Source organism: Panthera uncia (assembly GCF_023721935.1).
Source record: "Panthera uncia isolate 11264 chromosome B3 unlocalized genomic scaffold, Puncia_PCG_1.0 HiC_scaffold_1, whole genome shotgun sequence".
In the NCBI taxonomy this organism is placed as follows: domain Eukaryota; kingdom Metazoa; phylum Chordata; class Mammalia; order Carnivora; family Felidae; genus Panthera; species Panthera uncia.
In genome coordinates, this window is record NW_026057582.1 from 113,529,312 (window position 1) to 113,548,160 (window position 18,849).

The following is an 18,849-nucleotide window of genomic DNA, read 5'->3' on the forward strand; positions in this document are numbered from 1 at the left end:
TCTGAGCTGTCAGCACAAAGCTCAACACAAACCAGGAACCATGAGACCATGACCTGAGCTGAAGCTGGATGCCCAACCAACTGAGCCACCCAGGTGCCCCTCTCTTTCTTCTTTTAAAGACCTATATAATAAAGAATAAAAGTCATGAAATATAAATCTTTACAAGCAGTTAGCACTGCTCAAAAAGAAACTCAAAGGGGCACCTGGGTAGCTACGTTGGTTAAGCATCTGACTTCGGCTCAGGTCATTATCTCATGGTTTGTGAATTCAAGCCCCATGTTGGGCTCTGTGCTGACAGCCCAGAGCCTGGAGCCTGTTTCGGATTCTGTGTCTCCCTCTCTCTCTGCCCTCCCCCCCCCCCCCCCTTAAATCTGTCTCTCTCTCAAATATAAATACATATTTTTAATGTTTTTTTAATGTTTGTTTTATTTTTGAGAGAGAGAGAGAGAGACAGACAGATTCTGTAGGCAAAAAATGACCAGGAAACTTTAGTTCAACTCAAAATGTATTAAAAACTGCATCAATGTTAACTTTTTGATCTAGCTCACCGTATTAGTTTTGTAAGATGCATTAGGGAGATCTGGATGAACCCTACATAACAACTTTTTTTTTTTTTTTAAGTGCTTATTTATTTTTGAGAGAGAGAGAATGAGAATGAGCAGGGGAAGGGCAGAGAGAGATGGAGACAGAATCTGAAGCAGAGTCCAGGAGCTGAGCTGTCAGCACAGAGCCCAACGTGGGGCTCAAACTCAAAAGCTGTGACATCATGACCTGAACCAAAGTTGGATACTTAATGGGCTGAGCCACCAAGGCACCCCTATACGACAATTCTTTGTATTACTTTTGCAACTTCTTTTGAAGTCTAAAATTATTTCAAAATAAAAAGTTTAAAAAAATTTAAGCATTAACAGTAGTAGAATATGAAAGAAGGAAATCATCCTGTGTCTCTGTTCTAAAGGACACATTTAGTTTATGTGACAAGTTTTGTATAAATTACCTGAGAATGGTATAAAACAACAGACTGAGTTTAACAGAAGGTAACTAGCTAAAGAAAGCATTGCAGGGGCACCTGGGTGGCTCAACTGGTTAAGTGTCCAACTGTGGCTCAGATCATATTCTCATGGTTCATGGGTTCGGGCCCCACGTCGGGCTCTGTGCTAATAACAGCTCAGAGCCTGTTTCAGATTCTGTGCCTCCCTCTCTCTCTGCCCCTTGTGCTCTCTCTCCTTCTCAAAAACAAATAAACATTAAAAAAAAAAAAAAAAAAGGAAGCAATGTAAAGCATAGGACTGGAGACAGTTAAAGGGATAAGTAGGGGTAGGTAGATGTGTCACTTACCTCATCCTTCCTTTATCCTATTAGCTATAGGTGTGCCCCCACAAAAGCACGGGCACATATACACCTTTAACCAGCTTTGTATCCTCCACTGTGCGTAGCACAGTCTTGTCTATGGCGGAAATCAAACCATTCACTCATTCATTCATGCATGCACCCTCTAATACTGGAGTACATACTATGTGTCAGGTGTTGCTCTAGAGGCTGGGGATATAGCAGTAAACCAAACAAAAATCTCCTCCCTCACAAAATTTATATTTTAGTGGCAGAAAAGACAATATACCAAGTGCTCAGAACACTAGACAGTGGCAAGCACTAAGAAGAAAAAGAAGAGAAGGGTTTTTGAAATTTTACATACAAATGACCAAAGAATACCTCACTGATAAGGTAACTTTTGAGTAAAGGAAGTGAAGACCTAGCCATGTAGAAATCAGCGAGGAAGCATTGTATGTGGAAGGAACAGGAAATGCAAAGACCCTGATGCATACATGTGCTTGATAGTTTCCAAGAACAGCAAAAAGGCTGTGTAACTGGAGCAGAATGGAGGAAAGATAGACTGGTAGCAAATGAATCAGAGAGGTAATGGGCGGTGGGGAGGACAGTAGGTAGGGAGCATATGTATTTGTTCTCAGAGGTCATAAGGACTCGAGCTTAATAATCAGACTGAACTGGGAAGCCATTGGTGGCTTTGAAGCAGAAAAATGACATGGTCTGAGTTAAAAGAAGTTTTAAAGACTCACTTGGGGAGCACCTGTGTGGCTCAGTTGGTTAAGTGTCCAACTCTTCCACTCAGGTCATGATCTCACGGTTCATTATTTCGAGCCCCCAGTCCGACTCTGAGCTGACAGTACGGAGCCTCCTTGGGATATTCTCTCTCTCTCTCTCCCCCCCCCCCCCCGCTGCTTACATTCTCTCTCAAAAAAATAAATAAATAAATAAACTTTAAAAAGTAAATACATAAAAGACTCACTTGGATTGCTGTGCTAAGACCAGACTGAAGAGAGGCAATAACTAAGCAAGAGAGAACAATTAAGGTAACTGAAATAATTCAAGCTAGAGATGTAGTTGCATTCACTGCCATAGTTGGGAGTAGGGTGGTAGTGGTGGTGGCATTACATGATCAATACAGAGCAAATAGGGGGATTTGTTGAAGACCAGATATGAAAAAGACAGAGAAAGAGAAGTCGCAATGCCTATTAAATATCCAAGAGGAAATATGAAGTGGGCCGCTGGTTATGCTTATCTATAGTACAGGGGAGAGGTCCCCAGTTAAAGAAATTTGGGAGGTACCAGCATGGTTTGGATTTTAGGAAGGTAATTCTCCTTAATTAAGTGCATTCAGATTTCTGCACCAAGTACGACACCCTAAAACCAGGTTGTGGCCCTTAATTAGTTGTGGAACCAAGTTTATTTAGTTGTGGAACCAAATTTATCAAAAACCAAAACAAAAATTCTTGCATTTCAGAGCTGCAGATTAGGGATTATGGGCCTGTATATCCTTCAATAGCCCACAAGTCAGCAAGCCTCGCCCTGGAGGACGGAAGAAGTGCCCTCAGCCATGATGCTCTAAGCACAAATAACATGCAGACACACAAGACAGAAAGGCGTGGGTAACAGGAAAGCAAAAGAAGGGAGGGGCAAAAAAGAGAGGTTTGCCTTAGAAACTGCTACTAATAAATGCCTAACTTTGAAGCCAATTGCAACTAAACAGAAGTAGCCTCTAGTTAACAAACTTTAAAATGCAATTAGAGTTCAGTTTGTATACTTTTTATCACCAACTGTGTGCCAATCTTATCCTAGGCACTGAGGCCACCACAAAAAGTTAAGTTCCAGTCTAGATGGACTGTTATTGGCGCAGCTCTCGCTGAGGAAAGCCAGTTGCCCACAAATGTTTAAGAACAAAAACCTCTATGCACTTGGTTATGAATGCCGATGAATCTCACTAGGTACGTCTCTTGGAGAAAAAGGACCAAAAAGAAAATTACAAAATTAAAGGAAGCCAAGGTTTTTTGGTATTTTTAATGTCTTGTTAAAAGACAAGACAGGTACCTGTTGGGGCACCCGGGTGGCGCAGTCGGTTAAATGCCAACTCTTGATCTTAGCTCAGGTCATGATCTCACAGTTCATGAGTTTGAGCCCCACGTTGGGCTCTGTGGTGACAGCACAGCACCTGCTTGGGATTCTGTCCCCGTCTCTCTGCGCCCCTCCTCCGCCTCTCAAAAATAAATAAACATTTAAAAAGAAAAAAAAGACAGGTTAATTTTCTAAAGATAATTAGAATTCATATTTAAAAAGAGGGCCAACTGGGTGGCTCAGTCATTTGAGCATCGATCGGACTCTTGGACCCTTGATTTCGGCTGGGATCATGGTCCCAGGGTCGTGGAACTGAGCTGTGTGCACTGGGCTCCATGCTGAGTATGGAGCCTGCTTGGGATTCTCTCTCCTTCCCTCTCTCTCTGCCCCTCTCCTCCACTTATGCACACACACTCTCTCTTAAAGAAAGAAAGAGAAAGAAAGAAAGAAAGAAAGAAAGAAAGAAAGAAAGAAAGAAAGAAAGGAAGGAAGGAAGGGAGGGAGGGAGGGAAAAAATATGGCATGAAAACAAAATTCCTTGAAATACTAGAAAAGAATAGACATAATAAATGACAGAATGACAGACTACCCAAGTATGCTGTTGGCTAATCTTATCCTCAACAAAAGACAAACATCCAGAATTATTTACTAAATCTGTAACAAGATAAAAATCCTTAAGACATTACTTCTACTACTCACTTATTGAAGTAGAAACAAGAAGACATGTGAAGGAAAAGTATTAGGAAACAACAGTTGACCATATTAATATATCTTGAGCTTGACAGGGTAGCAGTAAAATATGTGCCAAGTCCATAATTTCTTCACTATCATTCTTAAATACCTTCCAAAGCAGCAGAAGCAATCAGGTCTGCAAACTGAAGAGAACAGGATTCACAAACTCTGGAAGAGACTACAATTCATGTGCTGATTTCAACATAATGCCACCCCTTCTAACACCCCCAAAGCACTTTCTGGGAGTACTTTGAGATGTCTAAGGCCATTCATTCAACAACCACTTCAACTGGATCTATGATTTCAGACTTCACCCTCCTGTTGCTCATTCAGTGTCCTCTCTTCCCCCACCCCTAAGGCAGGCTCTCCCTCCTCTGAATTCCTTTCAGCTCTTTGTACTTGACTCTTATGGCACTCAACCTAAACTAATATGTAGTAAAATTTACCATGTGTATATTTGCCTTTCCTTCTAAGAACATAAACTTTTCCGGGACAAACTCTTCCTGTGTCAGCCCAGAGCTGTTTAAGAAGGTGGTCAATAAACGGGTGTTGACTCTATTTCCCTTTAGAATCTGAGCCCCAATTTTTTCCCTGTTGAGGGAAAAAGCACACTGCTCGTTCCTCAAAAAATTAAACACAGAATTACCATATGATCTAGTAATTCCATTTCTGGGTATATATCCAAAAGAATTCAAAGCAGGTACTTGGAGAGATATTTATACTCCCATGTTCATCGCAGCATTATTCACAATAGCCAGTAGGTGGAAACAACCCAAATGTCCACGGACACATGAATAAAACAAAAGATACATACATGTAATGGAATATTACACACCATTAAAAAGGAAAGTAAGTCTGACACATGCTGCAACATGAATGAACCCTGAAGACATCATTCTAAGTTAAATAAGCCAGACACAAAAGGACAAATATGGCATGATTCCACTTACATAAGATACCGAGAGAAGTCAAACACACAGGTTGTTGCTAGGGGCTGGGTAGAGATTTAAAGGGCCTGTTGTTTAATGGGTAGAGTTTCAGTTTGGGAAGATGAAAAAGTTCTGGAGACAGATGGTGGCAATGGCTGCACAACAAAGCGAGTGTACTGAATGCCACTGAATTGTACACTTAAAAATAGTTAAAATGGGGGCACCTGGGTGGCTCAGTTGTTCGAGCGTCTGACTTCGGCTCAGGTCATGTTCTCACAGGTCATCAGTTCGAGCCCCACACAGGGCTCACTGCTGTCAGTGCAGAGCCCACTTCAGATCTTTGTCCCTCCCCGCTTCTGCCCCTCTCCCAATTGTGCTCTCTCAAAAATAAATATTTAAAAAAAGTAAAATAAATAAATAATAATGGTTAAAATGGTAAGTTTTGTTATATATATTTTACCACAATTGTTTTTAAAAGCACACTGCTCCTTCTGTTTACTATCCTTAGATGAGACACAGAGTTAAGAACATGGACTCTGGAACCAGAACACCAGGATTCACACCCTAGTGTAGCTACTTACTCTCTGTGTCACTGTTTCTGGATCTTTAAAACATGGATTTCATAGTACCCACTAGACAGGGTTATGAAGAGTAAGTGGATTAATAAATGAACAGTACCCAACTCCGCACCTGGGACATAATAAGGGCTCAATAAATGAAAGTTATAACTCAAGGAGACAGAAGATATAGTTTTAAAAAGCATGTTAACTTTCATTTTTAGAAGAATCGACAGAAAGTAAAGCTTAACAAACTCTTAATAATGGCATTATTCAGAAGAGTGAGAAAGCCTTTTAAAGCACTTCACTAGATTACTGAACGCCATGGACATAATCTTTTAATTCCGACTAAAATTCACAGCCATTAACATCTGCTTTGCAAAGATCTCCAGTTATCGTTTGCGCTGAAGATGTCAACAGGACTATGTTTTGCCAGGAATCTCATCAAATTACGACATACCTCTTTCCTTAAAAAAAAAGAAAAAAAAAATCTTACTCTTTAGGTGAAATCTTAATTACAAAATGCCAACAATCTATCTGGGGTCTTTAACTCTGGCAAACCTATAGGGTGTGGAGATTATACACACACACACACACACACACACACATACACATATATATCTCAGATATTTGAAGAGATAAGAAGCATTTACGAAAACTTTCCTAACATACATAGTATATCCAGGTTCTTACTTGAATCCTTACAGTCATCGTGGGACTTCTGATCCTGGTGCACCAACAGACAACATATTCTTTAAAGGCATGAATTAGGTCTCCCATGTTTCCCAACAGACAACATCACAAATGGTGGAAACAACTATGCTGACCAAACCTTCCTCCATGGTAAATTCTCCACTGCCTTCCATATCTTTGTCAGTTTATGCACCAGAAAAAAAACACCCAGGTTTTTTTGTCTCCACAGCAATTCTAATACAGTCACCATTACTCAAATGGAAAAGCTACCTTTGCCATTCCTACTGCCTTAACAGATATTGAGACTCTCTTCACATGCGTATAGCACAGGGCCAAGCTCTCAGTCCCAAATGAGCAAAGCACAAATCCAGAGTTTAACTTCAATTCAGATTATCAGCCAGAGGGCTTGCTCAGATATTAGTCCATAAATACATATTCCTTCCATTTTTATTTTCTCATGAAAAATATAAAAAATACGTAAGTAATTTCTCTTAAGAAAAGAGAATGTACCAAGTCAGAGCAAAAACTTAATGTAAAATTAAAATAGTTCATTAAAAATGAAATGCCCTAGGGCAACTCCCCAATACAGGTCGGAGAGCACTGCTACCAAAGTCACATACACAAAGCTACACTAGTCCTCGACTACACCCTCTCTGTAATAAAACAGGGCAAGAGCACTGTATTTTATAGAATATAAACAGAAAGTGATCTAGATGTTCTAACAGAATTGCATTAAAACCAGAAGAGATTTTTTAAGAACACCTATAGTTACCTAAATTGCAACTTATTTCTTTGTGAAATTAAGTTTACATAGCAGAACCATTGTACAATGAAAACATTCAAAAATGCAAGAATCGAAGAAATCAGAGTATTTTATTCAGTCTGAGGGTTTTTTAAGATTACTATCTTTTATAAACAGGTCATTTTAAATAGTAAAATGTAAACCCAACCCTCCCTTTTCTAAATTTCAGCCTTGTTAAGACTTCTGGCTAACTCGGTTTGAAGTCCTAAGGCACCTAAACAGTGGCCAAGTCTAACTACCCACCACCCTATTGGCTCCAAGGAAACCCCGCCCCGTACAGCCACAGTAACTGAACATTCAAGGGAACTCCCAAGAAAGGTTGTCCCCAGCCACATTTCTAGTCTCTGCTAACTCTCCGCCCCTCCCCCCACCATCACCGCTGCGGAAGCATGGTCACAGCAAGAGCAGCCACTCCACCGCAGACTCCAACGAAAGGACCTTGAGCACCGCGCCCCAATAATTACAATCTGGGGGGAGTGGCGGTGACCATGCTCCCACCCTCCAAGGCTGCATGATGCCATCTATGCTGCATGGAACTAAGCAGAGACAACAGCTCTGGCACAGGCCCTTCTGCCCTAGGCAAAAGGCATGGCCGAGCCACAAGAGTAAGTCCTGACACCTCCGCAGCTCAGAGTCGGCGGGAGCCCCTCCCACCCCACGGAGACGTAGGGCGGGGCAAATCTGGGCGCCGCGACTCCCAGCCCGACCGGACAGCGGGCTTTCCCGAACCCCGCCTCATTTGCCAAGGAGGCGGAAACCGGGGGGAGGGGGAGACGGCCAGGAGGAGTGGCATCACGGCTCTGTACGGCCCCTCCGGCCAACCGGATCCCGAGAAGGCGGAGGAAAGCGGACTTCACGCCCCTCCCTGCCGCGCCCCGAAGCCACACGCGGGAGACCCCTTGCCCGTCCCCCAACCCCAGCAAGCCAGAGCGCGGCTGCCCAGCCGAGGCCCCGCCCACCTCGGGAGGACAGGCGGGGTGGTCGACCGCAAACAGCACTTAGCTAGGGCCGGCCCCGCCCCTTTCTCCACAATCGCACGCGCGCGCCTGCCCCGCCCCTGAGCGGCGGCGCGAGAGCCCGCCCCCTCCGCGCGCACCGGGACTACGCTCTCCTCCCCCTCCCGCACGAAGATCTACCCCGCTCCGCCCCCCACCCCCCTCACACATCCACACACCTCCCGCCCGCCTGCTCTACGGGAAGCCGAGGAGGTCAGCCCCCCCTAAAAATACACACCCTCGAGTCCGGTGTTACCCGCCACTAGGCTCCCCGCCCCGACCCCGGCCCGGCGTGCTCTCACCGCAAAGCTGCTTCGGCCGCTCCTCACTGCGTGTCCCTCTCGGCGTGAGCCTTGGGCTCAGCAGGGAGGCCCCGAGAACGGAGCAGGGCACAGGCCCGCCGAAGCGGACTGGCAGCCTCCTCTCCGCTAACGAAACGGTCACAGGCCCCGGTGCCCAGACTGGGAAGGAGGGAGGGAGGGAGGGAGGGAAACTCCGAGGGGGGAAGGGGAGGGGGGGAAAGATGGAGAAACCGTCTCCGCCGCCTCTACCGCCGCGGCCGCTTCTCTGTTACCCGGGAAATCCCGCCCACTCCCCCGGCCCGCCCCGCAGAGGGAAGACTCAACTTCGCTCCACCACAGGCCGCATTATCCGCCCGTCAAAGACTTAACCAATCCCAGCACCCTGCTTGCCGGCTGCCCGCCCCTTCCCCCTCTGCTGGGTGGGGGGGGGGAGCCGCTCACCTTCTCCACGCCCCTATTGGCGGGGAGCTTCCCTAACTCAACCCCGCCTATTGGAGACGAATTGCTGAATCCCACCCCCAAGCCTCAACACTATTGGAGGAAGCAGGGGAGCTCTTCACGTCTCATTGGAGGACTCCACACATCCCGCCCCGTGCGGGCTCAGCCACAGGCCCAACAAGTCGGCTCCCGCCCTCGCCGGTCATCGCATTGGAAGGCTACCCCTCGCTCTCTCGCTGCCCCAGGAAGGTAAGTAACCGATGTGGGGTAAAATGTCCGTAAGTGAGACAGGCCCCGCCCCCAGCTATCCGATTGGATATCTCGGCGCCGGTAGCAGCCTCCATTGGCCAGGACGTCCGTCTAGGAAGGAGTTGACTCCGCCCCGCGCTAGGAGGCTGAACCTTAGCAGTCCTTTTGTGGAATGTTTACACTAGAGACTGAAGTGCAGAGAGTTCCAGGGCCCGAAACAGGAGGGGGCGCGGAGCTCAGCGGCCGGGATCCCATGCCCTGGGACTTGAAAGGGAGAGGCAGCAGCACTACCACCGTGGAGGACCCCCTTACCAAAAAAAAAAAAAAGAGAGAGAGAAAGAAAGAACCTCATCGTATCGAATTCTTTCTTTACAATTTACATTTCCGCACGCTGCCTCCTTGTAAACACAAATATCCGGAGCAACCGGATCCGTACAGCTTTCAGTTAGTACAGAATTAAGCGCTGGAGACCAAAGCCAAAAAATCGCCCCAGTGGTTGCCAGCCCGCAGTTGGGGTGGCTGCACACTTCTAACACCGACAATCCCTAAACTTCAGTATGCAGTTCTAAGAGGGCGGGGATAATCAAAATGAAGGCAGGGCCCTAACAGCCACCGCCCTGGCAAGCCTCCGGAAGGCGGAGCGTGAGGTGTAAGGCATTTGCGATCTCCGGGGTAGATCTTGTAGGCACATTCGGACTCGAACTGAAGGAGACCAAACAGCCCACGACATAAATGAACCTTCACCCCACACTTCATAGAAAGAATAAAAATTCCAGAGTTAGTGACAAAAGATAAGAACGACTGTTCACCTTACTCCTTTGGCCAACGAAGATTAATGGAAGTTCCTAGGCCGTCTCTGTGTACATTATAATGCTTCAAACACAAGGTGCTTGCAACGTCTAACTTGCTTTTATTTATTTTACCAAAATCGGGCGGAGAACGGTCGCTGGACCTGCTTTGGGGGGCGCTCAAGGAGCGCCAGGAAAGGAGGGGGCGGGACTAGAGTTTTCCCGCTCTCTAGCAAAAAAGGCTACTCCCCCAAGAGAGCCGTGTCAGTCCCCAAGTGGCAGGCCCCTGGGAACCCATTCCCAGGTCCTATCTTGTCCTCCCTCCGCAACCCAGTGGAGATGGCAAAGAAACCATCGCTGGCAACAGGTGGGCCTGACTCCAAGGATGGCTTCGAATCGCAAGGACAAGGCAGTAAACTGGGAACTCCATGAGTAACTAACAGATGAGATCCAAGCCCTGTAGCAGGTCGGAGCTCTAAAAATAAGTCACACCAACTGAAGCGACCCTCGGGCCAAACCTCTAGGAGGTTAGGAAGAAGCGGCACTTTTACAGAACTTTCGAGGGTTACCTTTCACTCTACGGCCGTCCCCTGCTCCTTGGAACTGGGTGCCACACGACGCTCCCATCTGCACCTCAAGAACCACTTCGAATCTAAGGAGGATTGGGCCACCCCCGACTTCTTTGTCAACAGGAGATGAACCGCCCTGGATCTTGCCTAAAGGCATCCAGGCCAATCTTAGGTTGCTCAGAGTTTTACATAAAGCCAACTAAGGAAAGGCTGCCAGTGTCCGCGGCGTTCTCAAGCTTAAGCTCAGAGCGATCTCCGGGAAATCAAGAGGCGCGGGAATAGCCAAGCCGCAGGGTCAGAACTTAGTATTTAGCCAGGAAGGCCAGATCCTACCCCTCTTTCTAGCCTCTGCTGAACCCCTGGAGCCGGGGCCCTCCAAATCCACTCATGCTGTCAAACAAACTTCATGGCAAAGCTACCAGATCTCCAGCTTTAGAGAAATCATTGTGTGCCTTCTCCGCCCTCCTCACCCCCCCCCCCCGCCCCTTGCCAAGGACTCCAAACCCGGGACTTCCGGGCGGGAGGACAGTTCGAAGGAGCAAGGCGGGACTCACACATGTGCCGAGCGCGCACACAGACTAGGGGAGGGGGCGGAGAACAGAGGGTGGACTTCCCCCCTCTCCTAGCTCACCCTGCCGGAGGGGGCGGGACTATCCGTCTCACCAATCAGGAGTGGGGGTGGGACCTTGCGCCTCACGTAAGCCGCAGGAATCCTCCCTCCGCCCTTCACGGAAAAAAATCCTAGCAACTTAAACTCCAGCCCGGCCTCCGATAGGCGGAGCTCAAGAGAATGTCATCCAGTCGAGAACCGAGAAGGCAAAAAGGGAGTCTCGCCCAGCCAGTGGAAGACAAGAGAAGGCGGGCCCTCTGGAGGAGCCCGAGGTGGGTGGAAGAGAGAGGGAAAGGCCCCGCCCCTCAGCTCCCCTCCAGGCGGGTTGCACAAGCGGCGGCTGGAGTAGATAGTAAACAGGCTAGGCCAAGGAGTGGAGGCAGGGGCAGCCCGGCGCTCCGTGGGCTCGGGCCCCGGCACCTCCTCTCCCGGCTGCGCCCCGCCCGACCCCGGCGGTTAGCGCCGGCGCCCCGCCTTCCAGCCCGCGGCCGCCATCCCGGCTGACAGGCGCGCCCCCCGCGCCCCTCCCCGCCCGCTGATGCATTTCCTTTTCCCGATTCCGAGCGTGGAGACTGTTTTCCCAGTTTCCGACCTTCATTGCCCCTTTCAGGCCACCCCCTCGTGGGCGCGCTCACACGCCCGCGCCCCCGCCCCCGCGCCATCCGCGGGCGAGCGGCACGGCCGGGGGAGGGGAAGGGAGCCGCCGCCGCCTTGGGGTGGGCGGGGAAGGAGGCAGCTCCATGTTTGCAAGGGGATCAGCTGGGGCCGCGGGTCGAAGCCGCCGCCGAGTTCCTGGAGGTTTTCCACACCCCCGGGCCGAGTTCCGCGCGGGCTCGCGGCCTGGTGGGTTCCGGCGCCGAATGCTGGCTCTACTGCCACGGCCCGGGAGTTCGGAGAACACAGACCGACACGCGAGGCTAGTGCCCAGGCGCCAGGGGCTCTTTCCGGTGGCCTCCTCCCCCGGCCGCCCCTCCCGCAAGTCCGGCGTTGCCCCCGCCCCCAGAGTCCATAACAACCGCGGCCCACGGCGCCCGCGCCTTTCCGAATCGCGCCCACCGCCCCCTCCTACAAGTTTGCGGACCGAAACAAAACCCTCCCCGCGGCTGCCGCCCTCGCCCAGCATGGTTAGCGGGGAAAGCCGCGGGCTCCGGCTCGCTCGCTAACTCCAGCTCTCGACCAACTCCCGGCGCCGCGGGCTCAGTGGGCCTGGCCCGCCGGGCTCAGGCCGCCGCCCCCTGCCGAGCCCGCGCGCCGCAGCCCGGGCTCAGTTCCCATCGGTGTGCGGAATATCCCCTATTTTCTTCTTTACAATATGTTTTTTTAAGGCATTCCAGGAGCGAGGTGGGGGGAAATCTCCCCCTGCCCGCCCCTTTACCCAGTCCGCCGCCGAAACCTACCGAAACCGACTGCTCGGTGAAATAAACTAGGCAGCACGGCCGGCGCACTGGCGACCCCAGGCCTGGCCGACCCCCTCCCCACGAATCCGGCCCGGCTTGGAAACACACACACTGGTGAGCGGGCGGCGCCAAGAGCTCTCCTTCCTGGCCTGCCCCGAGCCTCCCTCGGCCGCCGGACTCCGAACCTCCCCTAGCTCCGTCCCGGGGCCCGCGGCGCCCGCACCGTGGCGGACCGGCCAGAGCGACAGGCCAACGAGCTAGCCCCCCAAACGCCTGAGATTGGGGAGACCAAATTAAAAGCAGCTGTTTAACATACCTTCCGAGCCAGGCGAGGAGTCCTGAATGGGGGGGGAACGCCCCCCACGGGCCATTGGCTCCCCAGCACTAGCGTCAGTCAGCCTGGGCACGCCTCCTCCCCTCGCTCCACCTCTTCCCCTTCATTGAACGCTCCCTCCCTCCAAAAACACATAAATAAATAAATTAAACTACCCGCGAGTGCGAAGCGCATCCGTGGCAGAGACCCCTATCTCTCCGGTACCGCCACTTCGAGTTTGAGACCCTAGGACTGGAAGGGGACCTGAGACTCAGAGATCCGCAGGGTGGACTAGGAGGAGGAGCTAGCGGAGCTACCCGGCCCCACTTCCTTCACACTCACACCCCATTTGGAGCTGGGTAGGGGGAGGTTGGTAGGGACACCCTAGCGACTGGCTGGAAGGTCCCCCGACTCCCCTGGCTGTGCATCCTAACCTTGTCCGGCCCATTCTGTTAGGCGGCTGCCTAAAAATGAATGGTGTAAGCAGGAAGTCCGGCGTTCAGGCAACAGGCGCTTCTCTGAGCACCTACCGTGGGCGAGGCAGACACATTCATACCGCATCTGCTTCTGAGTGCAATTACAGAGGCTGGATGAGATGCTCACTCTACACCCTTCAAGAGTAGACCTAGGCTACTAGGTTGATGCTATGGCAAGAGCTAAGTAAGGCAAGGCAAGCCAGAAATGTATGTATAGACATTTATAAGAACTCAGAGCAGAGAGATTCATCCAGTTGAGGAAAACTGGGACAGTCTTCATGGAGGAGATGGCACTCACGTAGGGTCTTAGCGCTTTCATCAGGCAGAAGTGAAGGGGCAGGTAATTTTCAGCAAAGGGCAAAAAGGGCATTATTAAGGATCCTTGAGTGTGGCTGTAGTCGTGAAAATCATGGTTGGAAAGATGGAAGCAAACAGCAGAAGACTTTAATACCTGGTTAAAATTCTTAGACTTGCACAACACAATGTCCAAGCAGCACAGTCCCAGACTGTAGGCCCAGAACTATGGTTTAAGATGGTCACCATCCCAGTAGCTAGACAGGGGCTGAGAATAGTTGAGTGAGAGGTGCCTGTAGGCAGTGAAGGCAGAGCACAAAGGCTGTCATTAATACTGGGTTTGGAGACCAGAGGTACATCTTCTGGTGGGATGCATAGGTGATGGAGCCAAAGGAAAATTGCTTTTCTCTCTCCCAGCCACCCAGTGCAGAAAGCTTTGCCTACTTTCAGTAGCCCTCAAGTCAAAAGCTCTGACTCGGATCCTTCCCTGAATCATTTGCAGTGTTTGTCCTAACTTTCAACCAGAAGTTGCTCAACAGAGCTGAGCCTGGGGTCAGAGCACACAGAGTGAGCAAGAAAGACCTGTTGACTGAGGCATCAAGGAAAGGAAGTTAGTGTGGCCGATGTGGGGTGTGCAGAATGTGAAGGGGTTAGAGTCCTGTGGGCAGAGTGGGGCCTGATGCCAGTTAGGCTGCCCAATAACTCAGGTGAGCTATAACGAGGACTTGACCAGAGCAGTGGCAATAGGAAGCAAAAAGAATAAAAAAGGAGAGGTGTATTTGAGAGAGATTCAAGGGGCCTGAGTGGCTAATTCAATATGGGTGATGGTGATGGTGAGGGTGAGTTAGTGGTCTGGTGTGTGAAGAGGTGGGAGAGTTTGAGGCTAACGGTTGGGTAATCTGGGTTCTAGGCTTTGCCTGGCCAGTGACTGGTTATATATCTTTAGGCAAGTACTTCTTCCCCTTTGGGGCTGTTTCCCTCCTGTGAAATGGGGATGGAAATTGAAGTAGAAAGGCCCAAAGGACTCTTCCTCCACTCAGGGTCCATAGGGAAGGGCGTTTTCTGATGGGAGGGAAGCTTGCCACTAAGGGGAGAGGACAGATGGGAAGAAATACTGATTTGGAAAGGGCAGTGGTCATCCCAGGTGAAGTGGGGACTAGAATTTGGGAGGTAACTTGGTTGATGAGATCACTGAAGGAAAGGGCGTGGAGGCTGGAAGGCCAGGACGTGAGGACTGTGTATTCAGTGGGAGGCCTAGCACCTGGCAGGGCCATGGAGGTTGAGGTTCCTTCTCAGACTGGGGGTTCCCTAGGGTGAGAACCAAGTTTTCCTAATTCAGAACAGAGACCCCCTGATGCCTGGAGCCCCATCTCAGATTTCTATTCTATTTCCCAAGAGGTTCCACCCTAGATGAAGGCATAACAGTTACTGTGTGAATGCATCTGTAGACACAGATGAGGCAGGGTGGTAGAGCTGAAATAACATTAGTCTGGGAGTTGAGTCACGTGGTTCTCAGTCTCTTATTATCTGTGGGTTAGCCCCCTGTCCTGCACAAGAGTGTAACAGCAATCCTTGCGCGGTTATGAAGATCAAGTGTGGTGATAAAATGTGCTTTAATACATCTAGTAAAGTTTTGAGCTTCTGTGGAGGCCAAAGGCCCAAGTATTTGTCTGTAAGCTGAAACAGCAAGTGGTATTCTGTGGATGAAGCTACTTATGAACATTTGCAACCACAGTAGTTACTCCCACTCAGAGAAACAGATGTTGCTGACACTCCCTGCCCTCCTTGGTACACCAGCCGGGTGGCAGTCGCCTCCGAACAGATCTCTCTAGACAAAGCTCCATGAGGGTAGCCACTCTATCCGATTCACCTCTGAGCCTCCAGTGTCCACAGCAATCAGGCATAGGAGACCCCCTTAGAAGGAGTACAGGGATTATTGTTTCTGACTCAGTACGCTGATGCCTACATAGGAGAGCCAGTCCCAGACTCTTTGGGAAAGTGAGTATTTGATTTGGTGACATTGGCCCACCAGCTAAATTAAAGGTTACATCCACCCCCACCCCACCCCCACTCTATCAGGACAAAACAGTGAATGGATACGGATGAGGGCCTTCCTTGGAGAAGTCACATTGGGAAGCCAGGTTCTGATTCCCAGGAGGCCTCTTTTGTGTGAGTTAGGGATTATTATCGTAATTATATTTGAGTAAACTGAGGCTCAGAGCAGTAGTAGAATGACTAGTCCAAGTTGAGTCTGTCTGGGCCCAAAGCCTGAGCTTTGTCCACTCCCCCATGTGCTGCCTCTATACACACTAGGGCCCATGATTCACATTGGAACCTTCTGGAGAAAAACAGCCTCCTTCTTGCTGTTCCACCCACCTTACCTCCCTAATTCCAAGAGCATTTTGTCCCCAGATAGTTCTAAATGATTTCTGGCCCTTTCCAAAAAAAAAGTTATCCTCAGAGAAGGAAGATAGTTCTCCCAACCACATACATACGTGCGTCCTTAACTCACAGCACTGCTCAAAACCGTCATACCCACTGACATCCTGTCTCACGGGCATCATGCGTGTGTGTGCGCAAGCGCGTGCACACACACGCACCCTCATTCACAAAAAGGACTCATTTAGTTCTTTAGGGTGGTAGGTGGTGATTGAGACATTTAGGGCCTGCACTTCAGTGACTCTGCCAAAAAAAATGTCAGTGCCAGTGCCCTGCTGACAAGCTCTGCTAGCTTTAGAAGACCACTGCCAGTTTGGGAATATCCAGATGAGGGGCGTCTGAGACTTGCTCTCCACTCCCAACCCAAACTGCCATATAGGCTCAAGGGGAAAAAGCTCAAACTATAGGTCAGAATCTCAGTTTAGCCACTTCCTAGCTGGAAGTCTTTTACAAGTTATTTATCTTCTCAATTTCCTTATCTGCAAACTAAGAATAAGAATACCTACTTCAGTGGGCTGTGAGATTAAAAATAAAATATGCCTGGGACACCTGGCTGAACACGGGAATCTTGATCTTGAGGTTGTGAGTTCAAGCCCTACATTGGGCAGAGAGATTACTTACTAAATAAATAAATAAATAAATAAATAAATAAATATTTAGTCAAGACTGCACAGACTTTTTTCCCCCTCTGTCTCCTCACTCCTCCCTCTTCTCTTGGCCATTCACGTGCAAAGTTCCTGGTGCAGCAGTCTGAGGGAAGAGCCCAGGACTGGCCTAAAGGAGCCCACAATCCCATTGTGTGAAGAAACTATTTCCCTGGCAGTCAACTGGCTTAGGTTGAACATATTCCATATTCCTGATTTCTGGGTAGTTTGGAGGCTTGGAATTTTTTAGTGGGTTTTAAGATTGCTACTCACTGCCTTTCACTGAGCATTAATATACCCTTCTGGATCATTTCCAGCCCAAATCTAGGAAGTAAGTACAACCTGACTTTACATTTTCTCCCTCTTAACTTTATTTTTTAAGTTTATTTATTTATTTTGAGGGGGGAGGGGCAGAGAGAGGGAGAGAGAAAATCCTAAGCAGGCTCTCTGTTCTGCCAGCACAGAGCCCAACGTGGGCCCTATGCGGGCCTTGATCTCATGAACCATGAGGTTGTGGCCTGAGCTGAAACCAAGAGTCAGAAGCTTAACTGCCTGAGCCACCCAGGCCCCCTGGCTTTCCATTTTCAAAATGTTTTCTTTTGTATGTCATTTGTTTGGTGATTTTATTTTATTTTTTAAAGTAGCAGTTTCCGGGGTGCCTGGGTGTCTCAGTCGGTTGAGCGTCTGACTTTGGCTCAGGTCCTATCTCACAGTTGACGAGTTCGAGCCCTGCGTCGGGCTCTGTGCTGACAGCTCAGAGCCTGAAGCCTGCTTTTGATTCCATGTCTGCCTCTCCCCGGCTCATGCTGTCTCAAAAATAAAGATAAACATTAAAAAAAAAATTAAAGTAGTAGTTTCCTCCTTTGTTTGAATAGTCTTATTCAGAGCCCTAATATGTAAGAGACAAATGTGGTCCTTGCTTTGGTTGGAGACAGCCTGAAAACCAGTCTCTACTCTCACCTTCCATACACACCGCCTCTCCATCAGTACCTGGCCAGAGAACACCACCCGTGCACCTACATTTCTGATTCCTGTACATTCATCCTAACCACTCCCTAACTGACCAGGTTGTGAGAATACAGCCTGGCCATGTCCTCTGTTACTTCAGTCTATTAATCAGAATCTTTCACAAGCTTTTCATCCTCTCCTTAATGTTGGGGACTCCAAATATCTCTCCTCTCTTCTTGCTCGCCTCCTTCTCTGTTCTCACCCACTTCCTTGGCCTCTAACATTTTTTTTTTTTTTAATTTGAGAGAGCATGCACGAGTAGGGGAGAGGGGGAGGGAGAGAGAGAGAGAGAGGGAGAGAGTCTCAAGCAGGCTCCATGCTCACCATGGAGCCTGACACAGGGCTCAATGCAAGGCTTGATCCCATGACTCTAAGATCATGACCTGAGCCGAAATCAAGAGTTGAATGCTCGACTGACTGAGCCACCCAGGCGCCCCAAGGCCTCTAGCTTTTATCTCGACTAAGTCCCCAATTGGCATCTCCAGCCTAACATCTCTCCTGAACGTCAGTCAGACTCCATTAGTCCATTGGCTGATGACCAAAGAATAGGTATTCATTCAAGGTCAAGGAAGCAACAGACCCCTCAGGATGAAATGGCTGGCCTAGGCTCAACTGAGCACCTGGCCAGTTTTGAAGCTTTAGACAAGTACATTAGCTTAGAGAAATAGCCACGTTCTGATGTGGGGCTAGGGGTGGAAGGAAGTGAGCCTGGAGTTGGGAGAGGCACTGTGCCTTCTTTGACTACCTTCTATGTGCCTCTCACTGTCTTGCTTTCCTACTTTCATCTCCATCTTAGCCCTAACAACCATCAGGAACATATTACCCTGACCTGTTGAAAAGGGATCACCGCTCCCAATCTCCATCCAACACTCCTGGCTGGGATTCTGGTGTAGCTGGCTAGCTATGTCCACATTGGCCTTAGCCAGAAAAAACGTGGGTATTTAAGACTCCAGTATGCCCGCATAACTTAAGGAGAAGTTGAATTACTATGCTGTACACCTGACATTAATGTAACATGATGTGTCCGCTCTACTCAGATTTAAAAAAAATAAAAAAATAAAAAGACTGCAGCATGCCAGATTTACCTTAAAACATACAGATTTTTATAAGAGTGATGGCGGGGTGGAGGGAGAGTAAACACTTCAACAGATTTCTGAGTGCTATCCTTCTTTTTGTGGAGAAGACCCAGTCTTCTCTGTGGTCAGT

The 18,849-nt window shown here is 49.1% G+C and overlaps 1 protein-coding gene across 1 annotated transcript in view; it reads right to left on the bottom strand.

The window, feature by feature from the left end:
• Window positions 1-8,561, bottom strand: part of SIN3A (SIN3 transcription regulator family member A) — a 68,803-nt gene extending 60,242 nt beyond the window's left edge. Inside the window, exon 1 of the mRNA XM_049613872.1 lies at window positions 8,419-8,561. The gene's annotated coding sequence lies outside the window, so the exon portion shown is untranslated. The remainder of the gene's footprint in view (window positions 1-8,418) is intronic.
• Window positions 8,562-18,849: the final 10,288 nt, after the last annotated feature.